The following is a 20,082-nucleotide window of genomic DNA, read 5'->3' as shown; positions in this document are numbered from 1 at the left end:
AACATCCCACATGCAGAGTTTTACCAAAATAATGGGAGGTCTGACTTAAAATGGATTGAACTATTTTGGTTCCAGTTTTTCAAGAGGCAAGCCCTCAGATGGTTACAATCTTCCTGCTGAACTGCTTCTGGGCAGCCCAGCAATACACAGATCCTTATCCCTGGTGCATCATTAAGACACAATTTTGCCATAAATGACCATAAAATATTAATTAACTTGGTGTTACTTTTTATTTAAAAACTAAATAAAAAGAATAAAATAAATAGTTCTGAAGCAATCTCTGAGCCAAAAATTCTGGAGCATGCAGTGAAGTAAGCACAAATCAAGACATTGCATTCTCATACGAATAAATTAATATGGTTTAATACTCTTTGGAATGTGTAATTTTAATGTAAAAAGAACCTAAATCTAAAACCAAAATTTTTGAAGGCTGTACAGTGGTCCTTGCAAACCAACCCACAGTCCTTCAAACAGGTTAAGCAAGCACAAAACTTTAAGCCTGTGACCAGTCCCATTGGTTTCAATGAACTACTCAGGTCACACATGTGCTTAACTGCAAATGTACTTTTGGGATCAATCCTGCAAGGTGATTTAGGCCTCTTCAGCACTTAAACATATTCTTAATATTAAACAACATGAACAGTATCACTGAAATCAAAGCATCTAGGTCTGTGAATAGCTCTTCACTTCAATAGAACTAATCACACACTTACATTTAAGCAGGCGCTTACGTGGTTTATTGATCTAAAATCAAAGTTCTCAGTCTTCCAGAGAATCAAGCACCAAATGCTTGTGTGTTAGATAAAAGCATGTTTATTACCTATAAACCAATCTTGAAAAAGATTGCGCAGGTTGGCAACATTACTCATGAGAGTAGTCTGTTGACTTCAATAGGACTACTCACAAGAGTAGCATTGATCACTTGTGTAAAGCTTTCCTGGATCAAGTTCTTAGGGAAACAAAACCTATCAATATGACTTATATATCATACCTCTTTAATAAGTTCCAATTTTCCGCCATTGATACCATATAGCTCCTGCATGTAAAGATTAGCTTCAGACAGTGGTTCTTTATTCCGGAATTCCTTTACCATGACAGCCACATCAGTTCTGCACTTTGCCACTGGACTAGTTTTGCCAGAACTAAATCTTCCTCTTTCTGCAATCGCATCTCACTGACATGTAAAAATGAAAATTAAAACATTTTTTTAAAAAAAAACTTGAATGACATACCACTCTTTTCTGTGTTTGCATTTAAATTAGATGGAATAATTTAGCACTGGCTTTTAATTTCAGAAGGGTTAATCACCCTAGCAAAGGTCAATAAAACTTTAATCTCTGATAAAATTGCTGCAGCTCCAATCACCTGCAGGACATTTATTATATTCTTATTTCCATGCAAAAGAATGCATTACTAATCTTCTAACTCTTTACATTAGCACATTTACCATTAACATTTTACTAACATTATTAATGCCTCTAAAACTATGACAAGAGTTCATTTCTTCACATCTCAGGAGATAATCCTGTTAAAAACCAGGCACATCTGCTGTGACACTGCTTTAGTGGACCTCTCTAATCCTCATAGAGGTTTGATACTCCAACTGAGTTCTAACAATGTCCAAAGTCCCAATTACATAAAATATTACGGGGTTTAGGTTAAAACAACAATACACTGTTTTAGCAACTCAATCTTGCCTATTGTCTGCAATTACATTACTAATCTATTTTGCTGCTATTTGCTGTATTGCCAATTCAAAACAAAATATTGATTTGTAATTTTTTAAAACTGCTCTTGAACAGCAACAGAAATACCAGAAAATAGCAACAGTAAAACTACTGACAATAGGAAACTGATCAGAGGGAATAACATTTTCCAGCCTGAGCAATATCCCCTTTCGACGTGAGGGCATTGCCCATTAAAACAGGAGGGTTTCAGTTGCCATTTTTTATTTTGCTTATTAATCAAAAATAAAATCTCACTATATTTAATTTGGCTGAAGTCTGCAACATATCTCTGTAAAATGCTATCCGGAATTATATTTAGTTAATAATGGTTTTAATGTATCTTGAAAACCATACAAATGACTTAACTGATAACAGAAAAGGTCCGCATACCTATTTCCATTTTTTATTCAAAATAAAAATAAATCATATTAGATAATTTGTAATGCAATCTCTCCAGCTTCTATCCAAACAATACAATTTGAATGATCCTAACAGTTTTACCTTTAAAGTTAAATAGGCAGAAGAGCAAAAGAAACCCAAAAGAAGACTAGATATAAAACCAAATGCAAGACAAGGAATTTGCTTCCAAAATTCTGGAAACTGATGTTGAAAAGTTACAATTTCTTGTGCATACAAATAGTAATAAAGGCTCTTAGATTGGCCTTACTAATCCCTGAGAAGAAAGGAAGGAACCTTTATATACTACCCCATTTATGTTTCAAATGTATTGTTTATAACAGCTTTGCAACGCACTAATATAAACATAATATTCTTTACCTTCCAATATTTCCTTTTCTGTCTCTCTCTTTTCCTTTTTTGTTTTTTTTCCTATGGAACACGGACACACACACACACAAACACTCCTGTCACTGTCAATATTCACACTCATTAGCAATATGTCAGGCTGGCATTTTGAACACATACTCCAGAGCATAACTGAACACCCAAGTAGAGCACACAAATATAAAAATACAGTTGGAAAGAGGAAAAGGCTCAATGGAATAATTTTTTAACTCTGAGAAACATGTAAATATAGAAAAGAGTAACTGAAATGCTTACTCAATGTTTTATAAATGCACTATGGATTGGGTCTCTAGATACCAGCTCAGAGATTGTTCTCCGTTTTTACATACGGTTGTAAATACAAACATGTATATTTTAGCACTACCATCCATTTAGCAACAACATTCCTTAACATTAAGTTACAAATGTTAAGAGCCCCAAGATTTAACTGTTTCCTTTCACCTTTCAATCAAATTGAAATAAAAACTCTGGGAAAATATCACCAAATACATTTTTATAATACCTATAACTGAAGAAATCAGCAATGACGGCAGCCACATTTACAGTTTTGGCAAACAATGTCTGATAAGACAAGTGGCAGTATAAAAATAAGATGCACAGTGCCAAATCATATTTTTTATTATTCACTGTTTTATTCTCAGATAAGATTTTTTTTTTTTTTTTTTTTGGTGGGGGGGAGGGAGTTTCTGTTATCTTTAAAAATCCTATGACAAAAAACCAAATTTCTCCATGCGGCACCATGAAACGAAAGCTAAAAGTCATAAGAACATAAGCTAGATTTAATGAAGGACAATTAGAACAAGTGGCATAATGAAAAGAAGACACATACCTTTAGCTGTACAAATGCATCCCTTCTCAGCACATCTACATAGCTCCGCAGCTCCATCAATGCAAAAGTCGACTCTGCAATGCTTATGATCTTCATGACAATGGCACCATGCTGCTGGTAAATTTTTCGATTATACTTCTCAGACATGGTAGCAACTTTGTTAATTATGATATTAGCCAGCTGGCGGGTATGATCAATCATCCACTGTAAGAAAGCCAGACAACGAGACATCTAATCATTGCAACCAGAGCAGATAAATTTTGTTCCTTTCTTATACGTGTCACAGATTCTATCCCTCCTGACCCTCTACACAGCCATCGACTGTCAAATTTAGATTCAGCAAGCTCCCAGCTTTTCTTTATCCCTGCCTCAGATCTGAAACTCCTGGTTATCAGGAAGACAAGCGTCACCAGCTGTCTCAGAGCAGGAAGGCAATCAGGTGAATAGTACTTATTATCTTTCATTGCTTTCTGAGGAGTGACAAGATTGATTTGGGACCAAAAGCACATCCATATCTCTAGCACGGTGACTAGGGCTTCAAGTTCAGACAGTGGTGCATATGTAAAGCTGCAATGAGGGACTTCAACCCTGACCTTATTCATAATGCATATTGAAAGTTTAAAGCATTGGAAAAAATAATTTGGAAATTTATGAAACTCCCTTTTTACAGTCACCGTGGATATTCCCTTCCATCCTCCTCCCCAAAAATATGGGTAAGATGACTGCACTGTTACCCAAGGGATTGTGTTTCACAGTTGGGTAGTTTTAATTGGGCCCAAAGAAGCAGTTAGCTGCCATTAAAGGCTTCTCTGTAGACATCATCCTTCTTAACTAGTCTGATAGTCTATAAATTCCGATTAGTGGAGCCTACATTGTGAGGAGGTTAAAAATGCAAATAAATAATAACCTCTTAAACAAAAAAGCATCGTAACTAAATGCAATCTGATTGTTAGTTTCAGCATTGCTGCTGGAAGCAATGCTATCTTTGACCTTTTTATTGAAGAGGAAATTGCAGAGGTTTGCATCCAGGCTTCAAGATTGTTGTTAAAAATTAAGCATTTTGTGAAGTACATAAAGTACAAGTTGAATTAAATAATGTGGAACTGAAAAAAGTCAATAGCATACAAATAGTGAAAAACAAAAATAAAAACAAAACAAACAAACAAACCTCCCCTACTACTAAACATGGTTGTGCAATCATAATGATGATTTTACATTTAGCAAATTAGGTATAAATGCGGACCATGAGAAGGGTCAATTTATATCGACATATAAATATTTTTGTGAACTCTTCTTTTTATATTCTATTTTGTAGCATTTACATAGGAATTAAAATAAATATCAAGGACAGACTTCAGTTTTGGTTTATCCATTTGCAGTGAATATTTAACTAATTGGATCAGGGACTGTTTTGCCAAAACCATATCCATTCAGAGCTCACATTTTTGGCTTTGTTCATTCACTTTTAGTGATTATATACAAAAGTAATTTCTTAGTTTTTCTTTCAAGTTTTCAAAAATTGATAAGAATTTAACATGCTTTGAAGACAAGGGAGAAAATAGCTGCAGATAGAAAATGTAACAGCTTGTGAGAATATCAGGTGTAATCTGGTTATGCTGCCTTGAAATTACAATGCTATCAGAACCTGCTTTGTCCTTCTAAGTGTGAAATTCTGTTTTTATGCAACTGTCTGATGTGATAAACATTTAGATCTATCTTAATAATCAAAACACAAATTGTCCAAATTGATCATTGAATTTTAATCGGCTATTTATTGCACTAAAAGTAGGAAAATATTTACAGCCATACAAAATGCTGCAATAGGGACCTCTGTTTATAAAGGTAAATTTTGACCCTACTTTGAAGTACATGGCGCAACTTCCTTTGACTTCGTGGAGCCAGGATTTCACTCATTATTAATAATCTCAAGAAATTATTTGTATACTAGGTCATTTATTATATATATATTTCCCTACTGCATATAGACCCTAATCAGTGTCAGATCTTACTGTTCTAGGCACTGTAAAAAAATGAAGATGAGAGAGGTGCTGGACCCAGCATCCGGCTTATGCTTAAGACCAGATGCAACAAGCAAGTGTAACAAACAAACGGGGGCAACATTAATATAACTTTATTCATTGCACATATAAGCTACATGCACAATATGTATGTAGCTAAGTGTTTCTTATTATAGAGTAATAGAACTGGACGGAACCTTGAGAGATCGTCAAGTCCAGACTCCTATACTCATGGCAGCACCAAGCATCAAATCTGCTCTTAAAACTCTCCAGTGATGGAGATTCTATAACTTCCCTAGGCTCGTTTAAACATTTTGGTAGTAGTATCACCACATAGATGCTTCCCTATGCTTTGCCAGCTGTCTGCATGCTGTAAGCAACACAGCAGAAGTTAGGAGGGTTGTGGAGGAGAGTAGGGTACTGATTTAGCTGCTTAGATTGGGGGGGGGGGCATCCATAAAGTGCAGCATGAAAAAATGTTCAAAGTACTACATCACTTACATTAAAGTTTGGCCATTTTGCCAAACCACTTGGTGGAGGCTTTTATTTGCTTGCTTGCTTGTTTTTTCATTCACTGCACAACTGAACTCTAAGGCTGGAATTCTCAAAGGGGCAAAGGGACTCAGACACCCAACTGCTATCAAAATTGGTGGGATTTAGGCTTTTAACTCTCTTAAGCCTTTGAAAATCCCAGTGTCAGTTGTTCTTCCTATAGACATCTAATGTCAAACGGTATCTCAGGAAAATATCAACTTGAGATGGAGCATATGGGAAGCAGGGCAAGATCACAAAGGGGATGCACAAGGAGGAAACAGAAGAAGAGCACACAGGGGAAGTTGCTATACACCGTACCTGGAAAATGAAGAGAAAGTAGTATGGAGGACTAAAGGGCACAGAAGATGCATAGCAAGAAAAATTAAAGAATAGACCCTGACGAATTAAAGAATAGACTCCTCAAGTAGGAGGGAGCCAAAGTATAATTACTCTGGCAGCTCCAACTTTACAGAAAGGAAAACACCTCTACTAACATCCCCAAACTGAAAAATGCATGGACCATAATTTTTGACCACCCAAATGCAATGGAAACCCCTGCTCAGAGACAACACAGTCCCAAAATTTCCACAGACTGCTGTATCAAGCAGACCCCAGATCATAAAGAAAAGGCAAAACAAGAGGAAACAACTTTATAAGGGAGCAGGAACCACCAACTAAAGCATAAAATAAAAATAAAAAAAGTTAAGTTGTTTTGATCAATGTACCTGACAAAGCTGCACCGTAGAAGCCAGTTTAGTATAAGCTTTTAAAGAAAATAAATGCACTTGTTGGTTTAACTGCAAAAATACAACTCTAATAAACTTCCACTGGTTACAACTCAACATTGTATTACAGAATATTAAGTTAACTGCAAGTTTTATAAAATGATATATGTAAATAATAAATTTAAATAAAAATGAAAACTATAATTAAGGGAAAGTTCTTAATATTCAAATATAATAGCTTTTAAAATGAGGTGTTTCCATGTCAGGCATTTGCCAAATAATAAGGGCCTCAAGTGGCTTGACTGCTCCAAGATACAGATGGGAACAGAGGAGCAATATAAAGGCAAGAAGCCAATGGATCATGACACAGTTTTGTAGATTTGGAGGAGCATACGGGGCAGGAGCACAGACAGATCTGAGACAGAAGCACCACTTTCTGGTAAATGCTTTTCCAAACCCATTAGGAATTAGTACTGCTCAATGTTCTATTAATTCCCCCCTTCAAAGCTATTATCCTCTGTGTGCAACTCCAGGGAGACAGCCCCTTAGAGGTGTTCAGACATTTGACAAAGGTTGTGTTTTGTTGTCAGAAAATACCAATCCCCAGAAATCACAATACTTTGTAGAAACACATTAATTTTAACAACATTTTCCTGGGCAAGGTTTCTCAGATATAGGATGGAATTTCTGGCCAAAATGGCAGACACACCCACCCTGAAATAGCCAATAGCCAGAGGTTAGAGCACTCACCTGGGATGTCCATAATTAAGTTCCTGTGCTCAGGGTCTTGCATTTCCCTTATATTGTTCTGTACCTTGTAGTTTTTCTGGATTGGGCTCCCTTGCACACACTCAAATACATATCCTTTTTCTTGAAAATTTTCAAAAGACGACAGTTTGGGTATGTCTAGACTGCATCCCTCTGTCGGCAGAGGGATGCAGATTAGGCAGGTCGACATTGCAAATGAGACAGGGATTTAACTATGTAAACCTGCAAGGAGGCTTACAGGATCTGTCGAAAAAGACTTTCTTTCTCGACAGATCCCCCTCTAGACTGTTGCTTTTTGCCGACAAAGTGCTGAGTCGGCAAAGTGCGGTGGCCATTTTTATGCAAATTAGGCACAGGATATTTAAATCCCTGCCTCATTTGCAATGTCGACCTACCTAATCTGCATCCCTCTGCCAACAGAGGGGTACAGTCTAGACATACCCTTTGATTCCAGAACAAAAATAAATTTTGAAACTAACATTTTTTTCAAAACAGAACTATTATTTTCCAGCCAGCCTTAGAGCCTATAGCAGTTTTGTTCCTGAGTGAGCCAAGAATGAGGCTCTTTAGGGGGGGGAAGGTGAAGGGTGTAGGGTGGAGAATGCAGCTTGCAGCTTATGGGGAGCTGAATGGAGGAGTTGTCTAACAACATGGATGGGTTTTGATTACAAATGAATCCTCAGGCTCTATTCAGCTTGGAGGCTACATACACATACACACACATCATAGCTCACCACCCAAAGGAGATGTGGCTGAAAATCAGAGCTTTGGCTTTCTACAGTCTCATGCAGCTTTTCTCATAGTTTAAAATTTTGAAGCCCTACATGAGTTAAACACAAAACTATGTTGATGAACTAGAGACTCCAGAGCCCTTTGCGCTATTCATTCCATGTGGACAAAAACCAAAATTTTTTCTAAACACACAACTGTAACTTTTCTCTTTGTCTACTTTTTCTGTAACAAATACAGTATGATATAACACACAATTCTACTCTGACAGCTGACTAGTCCATGGGTGACAACTAATAACTTTGTAACGGAGGGAATTATCTGAAGTAAAGGGGACACTAGAAAGGTGTATTTGACAATAATGCAGCTTCTTTTTTCCTGATGATGACGATGGATGGTGATGATGATAAATGAGAAGGAGAGAATCCATCCTGACTCATAAGACGGAGCAAAATATTTTTATTTATAATCTCAGCAAAATTTCAATTGAAACAGTGAGACAAAATAGACCTGAAACTCTGCATTGCCATAGTCACTTTTCAGTGACTTCACCTAACAACTCACACTGTGACATGCTACATACAAGAGTGTAGAAATGGATACCTTTTTTTTTTTTTGGAACTGCGGAAGTTCATCATAACAAACATACATAACAAAATATCTGTGTATTTTTTGAACAGAATGAACAACTTCAAAAGTTTTTCAAAATTCAATAACATCTCAGATAAATCACACTTGACATCTTCAGTCATAAGCACTGTGAGGCAGGTTACATGTTTAGCCAGCAGATAGCAAGCACATTGTGGGTATTATAGTAATACAGATAAATTGTAAGTAAAATAATACTACTTACACGATAGGGTGTTTTTATTTTATTTTTACAATGGAAAAAGACAACTTTATTCAGTAAGAACATTGTTGGCTTGAAGGGCTTTGATTTTATTGGGCTGTAACCAAGACAATAAAGGAGGAGAAGAGCCTGAGAGAGGCGAGAAGAGCCTCTTTTGCCTCTGTCAGCCATTGCCCTTTTCTTGTCCCAATAAACCTATTTAAAACATTTTCTTGGTTACAGTGGATATTCAAACACTGTTCGTACCAGACATAATATCATAGAATCAAAGAGCTAGAAGAGACCTCTGGATGTCATCAAGTCCAGCTCCCTGCCTAAGGCAGGACCAATCCCAACTCAATCAACCCAGCCAGGGCTTTGTCAAGCTGAGACTTAAAAGCTCTAGGGATAGAGATTCCATCACCTCCCTAGGTAACCCATTCCAGTGTTCCACCACCCTCCTGGTGAAATAGCTTTTCCTAATATCCAACCTAGGCCTCCCCCACAGTAACTTCCGACCATTGCTCCCTTTATTCTGCTATCCGTCACTACTGTGAACAGCCTTTCTCCACCCTCTTTGGAATCTCCCTTCAGGAAGTTGAAAGCTGCTATCAAATCTCCCCTCACTCTTCACTTCTGCAGACTAGAACGCCTCTTCTTCAAGTTCTAGAACACTGCAGCAGACTACCAGTACCTGCTGTACTACCCATTCTGACTTGCAGACATGCAACAGGTCCTGTCTATCCAGGAGGTGGATGGGTTGATGTCTATTCAGAAGATAGAAACAATGTGCACATTTCCCCCAACAAAGCAAGCAAGGAATCCCACCCCCATTGTAGATATTTGCAGAACCACTTTCTTGCTTAAAACAAGGATTTTCACAAACCCTTGCAATGGCACAGAAAGACAAAACTCGGTAACAATTGCATACAAGAAAGCAGACAGGTCAGTACATACTTGTGTTATGGGATGGTTCCATGAGATACAATAAAAAGAATTAATGCCTAGCAAAATAAACATACCCAAGGCAGAAAAGGGAATCCTAACTTCTGATTTGCAGACACCAAGCTGTCTAGCACAAAAGAGACATTACCTGGTACTTATACAATATGGAGTGCTTAGAAAAGATATGAATCATCCTTGAGAAGAAGAAATGATGTTTTCCACATGGGGAAAATGTGAATTGGGAATCCAACATGAGTCTAAGTCAACATGTCACAATCTGGCATTACACCATTTGCAGTGGCTTCATCCCTGGTGAATGCCAAATCCACGAATACTGGGGAAGGTGGCAGCTCCTGGCTGCTGTGGTGAGCTCCCCACGGTTGCTGGCCCCTGCGGTGAGCTGGCAGTGGCTCTGGAAATCACTGTGGCTCCCTTCAGCTCTTGGCCCCAGCACTGAGCGTGGGAGAGAGGAGGCTCGTGACTGCTGCCATCTGACAACAGGTATGCCACTGAGGCTGCGTTCCCCTCCTCCCCAGACTGGGGGATTGGGTGCAATGGGTGGGGGACAGAAGAGACCCACAAATAAACAACATTACAATTGTCCTTCCACATAACATTCCCATTCTGAATCCTGAGAGTCTCTCCTGATTAAAAACCAGGCATCCACTTATTTACAGAAAGCTGGAAAGTGTTATACTATGTGTGGGAAATGATAGCTGCACCTAATCTAAATTAAATTAATTTTTTACAAAGATAATGAATATCAACCATTTTGTTGGAACAAAATACTGAGCTAGTCAAGCAACATAGCATTCTATTTTATATATAATGACTGAAAATTTTAAAGCTGTGTTATATCCTTTTTCCAAAAATAAACCTACAGTTACAACAGAACCTCTTCTGAAAGAATGGAATTTATCTGTACTAAACTGTAACATGAATAATAATACAAGAGAAACATGTTCAAGTACATGACTCTTAATAAAACAGTTGAAAGAACGCATCTGTGGTGTTCTGAAGCAAATCAGGATAAACTAAAATACCAAAACCATCACGAAACAAAGACATATGAGAATGGCACATGTTCACAAGGCTTATCCTCTGAGGAGAAAGTTGAGAAAGCCCAACTACTCATATTTAGGATCTGGATGCACCTAAAATGGCATCTCAATGAAAGCAACACACTGCCTACCTCTGATCAAGTCAGAGTTTTAACAGGTTTCTTAATATTAAGTCTATTATTTAATTTCCTTAAAGATAATATGCTGCCCCTCTCTGATTAATCTCTGAGGCTTCAGAGCAGGAGCCCCAATGGCACATAAACAAGCAAATGGGCCATTTCAGTAGCTCTTTTTGTCAAAGTCTCATTTTCTTTTTCATAAACTCTAAAATGAAACTCACAGGGAAGGAAAACATCGAAGTTATTTTCAGTGGCTGCTGACAGCAAGCATTGGTAAGATTCCAAGTTCAAGTTGTAAATAAAAGACGATCAAACCATTTAAGGAACAAAATTAGTTGAAATGTTTAATATACTTTGGGAAATCACACATTTTACATGATTAATGTCAAAATATCCACATTACAGCACTTTCTTTTCTATAGAGAACAACTGTCCTCATGATCAGCTGTACCTACCCATGACACAATGATCTCAAGTAATCACAAAGCACGGCATTCAGAGTCCGCAGATATACATAATGGATAGTTCATATATATATATATATATATATATATATATATATATATATATATATATATATATATATATATATATATGTGTGTGTCCTATGTGGCTGAGATGTTCAGAACAATCTAGAAGATTTGGATGGCTTAAGTCCATTAGTATTGAAGCAACAGGTGACCTAATCATTTAGGTGGCTTTGAAATTTTTAAGCTATATTTTTAGGGTGGAGGAGGGTATTAAAGAAACTAAACTGTTCACAATATCACGTACCAAAACATTACTTAAGGACCAATTCATTAGTCTTAAAAAAATCCCACCTCAGACAAATGCCTGGAAATTAGAGATAGCACTGATGGTCAACAGAGTCAGGCTTTGTCAGATCAACTGAATAAGTGAATTTCTGTGTTGAGAGCACTCACAAATGAGCGTGAGAAATGCAGTCCCTAGTTGTTGGCTATTCCCAAGAGATTTCTTAACTCAAACTAGGTTCATCATTCTGTTTGTGGAGAAAAGCAGTAAGTTCATTTCCTTGTAGGCGAGGTGAGGCCTGACTACAGGTCTTTCAAGTGTTTTTGTATATTCTGTTTGTTATATATTATTTAGAACAATGAATGACAAACAAATATGCCAGTAAATGCCTTGTGAGAAAAGACCCTTTGATAACACTCTTGAACTTTCGGCTGTAGAAACCCCACAGCTCGTTGCTCGCTTGTAAAAGCTCTTGCAACACTGTACATTATCCACGCACATAGCAACTGGACTGTCACAACAGAACACTGACTACATATTATTAAAAAAAACAAAGAATTCACAGAAATTCACTGGTATACGCATTAAAAAAAAATCAAGCATACAATTATAAAATGCTACACTTTCACAATCTTTTGGCTGAAATGAAAAAATAATCTGAATTGCATGTTTCTTGGCTTCATTAAAACAACTAAAGGAATCCCCTATTTTCTGTTGTACTTGAAGCTAAAAAGCTGCTACCAATTAAATGCAAATGGAGCTACTACATGGTTCTATGTATATTTTTAATTAGAACTGTTTGATGTAGATTAAAGACATGATCCAGAAAAGCGCCCCTATTCAACACAACACTTAAGCAGTTGTTTAATTTTAAGTACCGTAAATACTTGTTCATAAGCCAAATATTTTTTAATAAAAAAATGACACATCATGCAGCGGGGTCAGCTTATCACTATAGATGAGGGGTTGGCCAGTTTCTGGTCCCAGCCCATCAGGTTAAACCACTGGCCCACAGCTCCCATTGGCCAGGAACAATGAATTGAAGCCATCGGGAGCTGAGGGGCTCTGTGCCTGCATAAGTTCCAGATACTCAAAACATCCCAATGCACCAGCAGCTTACCCTGATGAGCCAGGAACTGAAGTTTGCCAAACACTGAAATATACGGTCAGCTTATGAAAGGGTCATAGCATTTTGCCATTTTTACCTTTTCATCTTGGTGGGTCAGATTATAAATGAATGGGCTAATGAATGAGTATGGATACAGTACGGCTGCATCTAGACTGGCAAGTTTTTCCGCAAAAGCAGCCACTTTTGCGGAAAACCTTGCCAGCTGTCTACACTGGCCGCTTGAATTTGCGGAAGAACACTGACGATCTAATGTAAGATTGTCAGTGCTCTTGCGCAAATACTATGCTGCTCCCGCTCGGGAAAAAGTGTAGACAGCTAAAAACTGTTTTGCACAAGAAAGCCCCGATGGCAAAAATGGCAATCGGGACTTTCTTGCGCAAAACCGTGTCTAGACTGGCACGGACGCTTTTCCACAAAAAGTGTTTTTGCACAAAAGCGTCTGTGCCAATGTAGACACTCTTTTCTGCAAATGCTTTTAACGGAAAAACTTTTCTGTTAAAAGCATTTGCGGAAAATCATGCCAGTCTAGACGTAGCCTACATGTTTAAATGCTGTCCTGAATAGGGAAGGATTTATATGTAAGTGTAAGAGTCCCCTTACATAAGGGTTGTAATGAATTGGGGCCTATATCCTGAGATGATAATGGGCAATATCAAGAATGTATTATATGATGTGAGTTCTAGTTATATTGCTAAATACTCTTAGAAATATACCCTGACATTACTTTTAAATTCTAGTGGTGGGCTTCTCAAAATATGTATGCGGTTATACCTTCTGCCCATTCAGTATTTGGTCTGTTAAACAGAGTATATAATACTTAGCCGATTTGTAAAGATGTGTATGTCTCATTTAAAGATTTTGGTAAAGTCTCTAGAAATGTTAAATGCCAATTCTAAATAAACATGGTTGTCCTGGCCTTTCTCTGTATTTTTAATTACACATACCAACTTAATTATAATTTTATTAAAATTATGCAATCAAGTTCATTGCACATAAAAAGGAATGCCAAAAAGGGAGAACAAAGTAAAATTGATGGATTCAAGTGGAAAAATAAATAAATAAAGCACTAGCTGGAGTTGTGAAGATCATGCATTAAGACGAAAGATGAAACAGATGCAATACACAGAAAGATCAAAGAGCTCCATCAATTCATTCTGAGAGTCAAAATCCAGCTGAGCATCGGAGCCCTGTCCGCATAATAAGAAAGGTTGACTAAAACATAAGGATTAAACAGATGAGCTGTCTCCTGTGAACGCATGGCAGAGAAGCCCTGCTGAGCCACTTTTAAAGACACTCTGGAATTGTACACCTGCTACTCCACAGTCAAACCAACAGGAAGCCAAGCTGGAAGAAAAAAAAAATCAACTAATGGAATAAATAGCTATCTTTAGGAGACGGGAAAGTGTCCCAGACACACATTTTTGATAAAAAAATGTTCAGTTCAGGAAAATTACAGCTTATAAATTTGGTGTTTTACCCTTAGAGTTAGTTGGTTTACCAAACATTTTCATTACAACATGGATGTAAAGCAAATATCACCATTATCTACTACACTTTCACCTAAAAAGGAAACAAAAACATACTGGCTACGTCTAGACTGGCATGATTTTCTGCAAATGCTTTTAACAGAAAAGTTTTTCCGTTAAAAGCATTTGCGGAAAAGAGCAGTTAGATTGGCATGGACACTTTTGTGCAAAAGCACTTTTTGTGGAAAAGCGTCCGTGCCAAACTAGACGCAGTTTTGCGCAAGAAAGCCCCAGATCACCATTTTCGCCATCAGGGCTTTTTTGCGCAAAACAGTTCTCAGTTGTCTACACTGGCCTTCTTGCACAAAAGCATTTGCGCAAGAGGGCTTTTTCCCCGAACGGGAGAGTCATTGTATTTGCAGAAGAACACTGACAATCTTACATTAGATCGCCAGTGTTCCTGCGCAAATTCAAAGTGGCCAGTGTAGACAGATGGCAAGATTTTCCGGAAAAGTGGCCGCTTTTGCGGAAAAACTTGCCAATCTAGACGCAGCCAGTATTGTTTCTGTGGTGGAAGCCTGAGAACCTACACAACAGGGTCAGCCTAGGACCATGTAAAGAAAAATCTGCAACAATCCTTCTGGTTATAATCCATTTTCTTACTTTATAAATATGATACTATCTGGCAAAACTAGGTACATCTTCACTGCAACACTATTTTGAAATAACTAACGCTATTCCAAAATAACCTCGTCCATGTCTCAACAGCAGGCAGTTATTTCGAAACAGTATCAAAATACTGTCAAGCTGGAGGACTTCTTACTCCAACTCCTGTAACCCTCATTGTAGGAGGAGTAAGGGAAGTCGGAGGAAGAGTTCTCTATTTTGAAATATGTGCCGTGTAGACGCTCCCTATTTTGAAATAAGATATGCAATTGACATAGCTCAATTTGAGTAGCTAATTTCGAGTTAAGCCCTGCAGTGTAGATGCACCATTAATGATCTCTGAGGCATTTTCTTGTCTTAACCATTCAATAGACTAAAATGACAGATATTTTAGCAAATTAAACATCTCAGCATGAGACATTAATTATTTTGTTCTTATTTTTCCTCATCAGTAATGAGAAATAAAACTTGGAATATAGTGCAATATAGTGTTAAATTGTGGGCTTGACAACAAACCAATTAAGGTGACATTTTTTCAAGTGATGTTGGAACAGAATCTAGATTAATTTTAAGTATAAAAAACTTAATTTTAAACGGTTTCCTATATTGTCCACTGCTTAGAGTTTCAGACACAATTCCTACATAAAAAAAAGTAGTAAACATTTATTTCAGTTCTTAGTACAAAGGGTAAATTGCTGAGTCTTTCAAAATTTGTGACATCATCAACATGTTATTTCAGGTCCCACTCAGTAATAGATCAAAGCAAGTCCACAATTCATAAACTGAAAGTGAGTATTATACAAAACAAAATAAGTTTACAATAAACTTGAAGATTTTTATGGCTTTGATTTGATTTTCACCAACTTTTCAATTAGATATGAACTAATTTCCATAGTGGCTTCTCTTCCTTTTTTCTTTAATATAAATGTCACTAACCTGTTTGGCCTATGAGTGTTATTTACAATCACATCTTTTACTCTTGTTTTAGCTGACAGTACAATCTCTTCATGGATCTGTGTAGGGCTGATATATTTGATTTCCAGGTTATCTACTGCCTGCAGATACATGCACTTCGATTGTTTACAATGCAGGAGTAATTGGTAACAGCTAAATAACTCCATAGAGACTGATTTAAGAGTGCTTCACCTATTACAAAAATGTGGGACTTGATCCTGCAGTCCCTATTCTGGCAACACTCCCGTCGACTCCAGTACGAAATACAATTAAAAATGAATACATTAATCAATACAACAACATTTAATTATCAATAACACATGTTCATTATTCATAACTTTGTTGATTTAAAATGGATTTGTATTTAGAAAACAGAAATTAAAATAAATGACTTACAGTTTGTGAAATTTCAACACATATTTGAAATATACCTGTAAAAATAAGCAACTTCTATGTGAAGCTATTTCATAAATAAAACTGAATGTTGACAGTTTCTTTAAGAACACAGACCCAAAATTAAAATGCTCATGACTAATTACAACAAAAACAGCTGTAATTGATTAGATGGTCCTCTCCTCTCTCTTCAATAGGTTTGGGATACATTCCTATCACATCACTTAAATATAGAATATGTTTTTTACATCCCTTATTATTGAAATACCTACATTATTCAGACTCAGTTAAATTATTCTAAGGGTCAATGGGTAGTAGATAACACTTTTTTTTTTTTTTTTTTTTTTTGCCATTTAGTGTATTGCTTCCTCATTGCTAATACCGGTTCTAAGTTTAATTGTAAAAATAATAAAGATTGTCTCTGGGCCATAAGCAGCCAAATAACAAACATCATTCTCTATTTTAAAGGAGAATAATAGAGCACTTTTAGCTTTCATACTTTGTAGCTATTTTATGACTACTTTGCAATATGATGTGAATGTGTAACATTTTCGAAGACAGTTTTATGGAATGATATTAAGAGACTATTAAAAAAGGTCACACAACGTATTGTACTGTATTATCTGAGAAACAGTAGGTGATCATGTAATTACAGTATAGTAAAATGTATATTTAAGAAGGAATAAACTAAGATTTTTCCTGCAACTTCAATATAATCATTTCCTGAGTTTTCAGAACATAACCTTGAAATATTAATGCACTATCATCATCATGGAATTGAGTAGTTGGATGGGGATTTAGAGTGTGTGTATTTTAAAGAAAAAGATTTCCCAATTTTAGGTCAGTAAAAGATTCTATTTGGCTACTTTTATTACTGAAATATTCATCCATTGCATCCTGTCTTTCTTCCACTGCAGCCAGACAATGGGTATATTCTTTCACTCTCCTCTGAAAAAAGCTGGACCTTCTTGTTTAAGGTTAAAAAAAATCCCTTTGGGGCAGAGACCAGCTTTATAAAATGTCAATCTAATACGTGAAAAGAGTGTCTGCCCACAGAAACTGGCTTCATTATTATTTTTAATTAACAACTGAAGTTCCAAATAGGAGTAATGGTAATGGGAATAGTGGGCGTTCAGCTCTTGGTATATTGACAAACAAATTTTTCGCTATGAACTTATATATATATATATATATATATATATATATATATATATATATATATATATGTGGACATTTTTTCAACAGATGGGGAAAATCTGACATCTGATTCTTCCAATAGTGGTTTCTTTATCCTGCCTCTGCCTGGATTGGTTTTAAAGTTATGATGCTGATGTTTCGGATATATTTTTAACAAAAAAAAAAAAAAAAAAAAAATTTGAATACAATTTTAATGCTATAAATTGGAGGAACATTGTCCATCCATATGCCATAGCAAGTTTTTCCTTTTTTGAATTTGGCATCAGACTGTAATTCTTCTATATACCAGAGGTGTTTTTTTTTTAAAAACACACATTGATTTTGTTTGACAGAAAATAAGAGCCACAATTAACCTTTGATTTGTTAAGCAGGGAGGACTATTTTTTATACCTCATGTTTACCTGTGTTGTATGCACAAAATGTGAAATTTCATAATTTCTTTGTATTGCAACCAATTTTGCATCTGTATGTCATGCACAACATTTTGAAAGTTTAGCTTACAACATCTAGCATTTTAAATGTAAAACTTTAAGTACAGTTGTTAGTCTATTTTTTTCAGCAATGGATGAATAAAGTTTACTGCCAAGTACAGTACTAAAAACACTTTTAATTAAAGGGAAACTAGACATTACCTTTTGTAATGTTTTCCCCCTTGTCTTATTTTTCAACCTGCTGGTGATTCTCAATTCTACTGATAGTCACACCTCATTTTTTTAAATGTATAGGAAAAATACAATGTTTTCTAAAATGGAAATAATATTGATGAAAATCGAATAATGTTGTTCCTTTTACAATATGAAAACTAAAAAGGTATCAATAAGAGATTATCAGAAAATACTACATTATTGGACTAAGAACCACACTTATAATACACACATGACATTTTAAATTCTTTTAAGAGCCACACCTGAATGCCCAGTATAGGTTTTGTTGCTGTTAAAATTCACATTACTATGGCATCAGTGCCATCAATATGCTAGGTCTTTGGCAGATTTAGATACCCAACCTCATTCAGACACCTTGCCCTACTGTGGCCCAGTGAAGTTAATAAATTCCTAAAGTGTGAGGCATGAGAATTTGGTTCAAAGTTAACATGACTATCAGTAAATCAGTATCTATGAACATATGTCCACAATAACTCTTAATGGAATGAATTCTTTTTCGTGCTTAAAATTAATTACATAAACACAAAAACTTAGACTATCTCCAAAATTTATCAGATTAATTTTGTACTGTAATTAAAGATATGGGTTGGGTCCAGAACTATATAGTTAATAGGCAAAGAAGATTCTGAAGTCATGTTTAAGCTTGGGCTCTTAAGACTGATTACTAACATTTTTACAAATGATTTCAGACACTAGATGCTATAAATACATTTAAGCTCACCTCTCCATTCAGCAATGACCATGCAACTACAGTATTTTCATTATCTCAAAAATGCTTTGGCTTCATCAGCAACAGATGAACTCATTAATTTTTTTATTAATTCAAATGATTTTTTTTCAATTTTATATGCCCCAAGGTTGTCTCTACAAGATCAGCTCCCTCTGTGTTCTATAAAATTGTAATCAATCTCTATTATAGTCATGAAAATGGTATTTGTCACTTGGCTGGGAAAAAAATAATCAATATGTCTTGCAGGGCAGAACAGGCATTTAATACAGCGAATTGATGCCTCTTAGAGAAATTTAGCTTGCCAGCAGTTTGGGACAAACTAATAGAAATCCAGAAAATTCACCCAAGGTTGACAGATGAATATACAGACATGCCATAAAATTAATATTTAGGCTTTTTGAATGCTCTGTCATTTCATATGTTGAAAAGATCATACATTTGGAGACTCAAATCCCAGAAGAAATCCTTTTCCATTTTAAAGACAAAACACCCAAAAATATGTACAAAAAAGTATTTTTTTAATTTGGTCATCATGTTCATATTCTGGAAGAATAAATAGTCTCTGATGCTTTAAATTAAAGTATTGCTCCAGACAAGAGGCAGTATCAAAAGCACTGTTGATTTTTAAGCAACAAGACAATACAAAGGTTGTGGGGTGACACTGAATACCTGAACACTTCAGAGAGCACTGTGCAAGGCCTGTGTATTCACAGCTTAGCAACATTCTGTACTATGGCATTGTTCAAAGGCGTCTAGTGGACCATATGAAAAATCCACAAGTGCAATAGTAGTTTAAAGGTCTAGAAAATGTCAAGCTGTAAGTTTAATAACAACTAAAATCAAATTCTCAAAAGACAATATATGAAATATTCATCAATTTTAACAATGGTATCAATAACGACTTTAGGAATCAGGTCTCCCTACCTTCTTTCCACCGCCATCTGCAGAACTGTCAAAACCATCACCCTTGATTATGCCTGTAAGCCTATAATCTGTTTAATTCCCTTGTTTTGTTTGCTTTAATAAATAATGTTTAAAGTT

General features: G+C 36.1%; 1 long non-coding RNA gene across 3 annotated transcripts in view; it reads right to left on the bottom strand.

The window, feature by feature from the left end:
• Nucleotides 1-20,082, bottom strand: part of LOC102452623 (uncharacterized) — a 139,612-nt gene that overhangs the window by 32,030 nt on the left and 87,500 nt on the right. For all 3 annotated transcript variants that reach the window (XR_001367901.3, XR_001367904.3, XR_012905267.1), the window contains 2 exons: nt 3,361-3,564; nt 992-1,174 (listed from right to left, as the gene is read on the bottom strand). This is a non-coding gene — a long non-coding RNA (uncharacterized LOC102452623). The remainder of the gene's footprint in view (nt 1-991; nt 1,175-3,360; nt 3,565-20,082) is intronic.

This window comes from Pelodiscus sinensis, chromosome 1 (assembly GCF_049634645.1).
Source record: "Pelodiscus sinensis isolate JC-2024 chromosome 1, ASM4963464v1, whole genome shotgun sequence".
In the NCBI taxonomy this organism is placed as follows: Eukaryota; Metazoa; Chordata; order Testudines; family Trionychidae; genus Pelodiscus; species Pelodiscus sinensis.
The sequence above is the reverse complement of the archived record's forward strand: the minus strand, read 5'-3'. Positions and strand labels throughout refer to the sequence as shown.